Source organism: Castor canadensis, chromosome 2 (genome assembly GCF_047511655.1).
Source record: "Castor canadensis chromosome 2, mCasCan1.hap1v2, whole genome shotgun sequence".
Lineage (NCBI taxonomy): Eukaryota > Metazoa > Chordata > Mammalia > Rodentia > Castoridae > Castor > Castor canadensis.
This window is the reverse complement of record NC_133387.1, coordinates 107223507-107225122: the sequence shown is the minus strand read 5'-3', so window position 1 is coordinate 107225122 and position 1616 is coordinate 107223507. Positions and strand designations below refer to the sequence as shown.

Sequence of the window (1616 nt, the reverse complement as noted above, 5' to 3'; positions counted from 1 at the left end):
CATAGGCTCTATCATGCATTAATCATGGAGTGGAAGGAATTAATGAAAAGTTTTCCTGTTACAACATCCACTGTCGGCAATGAACGTCTCAAAACCACCAAGGAAATCATTATTGTTGCACATAAGGACCTGGAACTTTTCCCGAAAGCTTAAAAAAATAAAAATTAAAAATGGAATTATATTTGATATTCCCTGACACCTGCATTAATACTGTATGACTAATAAAAGTGTGTCAGCTGCCTGAACTGAACCAGCAATCAATATGCCCCCAGAATGCCCACGAGTAAAAATGCAGTAAAAGGAGTAGTCTTCATTGCCTGTAGGTCACTTCCAGTCAAAGGTTAAAGTTCAAAGACTGAATGATCAAAGTGCTCATTTTCTCGGTAGGACTATCTTCTGTTAGGTGGATGATAAGAGTGGCATCAACAAGCATCATCATAATACCACCATTTTGTTTTCTTTGGATTCTTGTTACATGTTCACACATAAAATGAATTATCTGGTGGATGTCTCTTCTCTTTGCAGCTGGAAAGAATGCTGATAATGCTAAGACAAACCAATTAGACTGAGAGAGCAGGGGACCAGTCTTCTGTGAGAATAGAAAAACAGATATGACCATTGCTATACACGTGAAGGTGAACAGGAATATTTTCACCAGTAAACATGACATGAGGAGAGTCAAAACGATATCAACTACTAAATTTAAACAGAAGCTGAAAATTTTGCCCATCACATAAAGCACCTGATGCACCTTCCATGTCTACAGTCCACTGTGTGATTGAATTTTAAGTACTCTTTTCATTTACAGTCATCCCAGGAGGTGGGTCATTTTGCAAAGTCAACAGTTCTTTCTGTAGCTGTTTCTGCATTGACACCATGATGGAACCATCCCCCCAAGGCCAGTGAGGCCAGAGTGGATTCTTTTTAAAAAAGGTAAATTAACCAGGAGGTGTGGTGGCATTTGTCTGTATCCCAGTTACTAAGGAGCAGAAGTAGGAAGATTTTGGTCCCACGCCAGTCCAAGGCAAAAGCACGAAACCCTATCTGAAAATAAGTAAAGCACAAATGGCTGGGGCCATGGCTTAAGTGGTAGAGCACTTGCCTGTCAAGTGCAGAGTCCTAAGTATAAAACCCCAGACCTACAATGCACACACACACACATACGTGCATACAGAAATATATGTGCATATAAAATTTATATATACATACATATGAAATCAAACCTTACACAATACTCACAAGCATACAGCAAGGAGATGAAAGTCTAAAACAGACTTAATTTAACTATAAAAAATCTTGAAGAGCACAACATATTGATCAAAGTGATGTGAATAAAGTAAAATACCACAGTATTAAAATTACAAGATATATTTCATAGAAATCGAAAAGGCATCCTTATAAGAAAAACAAATTACATATGAATGAAAATTAGACTACAAAAAAGAGCACAAGTTACAGAAATACTCATAATATATGTAATAAATAATGCAGTCTCTATGCAACCATTGGAAAATTGAATGAATCTTAATATACCATGAACATATGATCGATTTGCAAGAACAACCATGGACAGCCAAGGAGAACACAGCACAATGACTGTCTTCACATGGACTGTG

The 1616-nt window shown here is 37.2% G+C and overlaps 1 pseudogene; it reads right to left on the bottom strand.

Moving 5' to 3' along the window:
- Nucleotides 1–422: 422 nt before the first annotated feature.
- Nucleotides 423–878, bottom strand: LOC109677779 (ubiquitin-conjugating enzyme E2 W-like; annotated as a pseudogene).
- Nucleotides 879–1616: the final 738 nt, after the last annotated feature.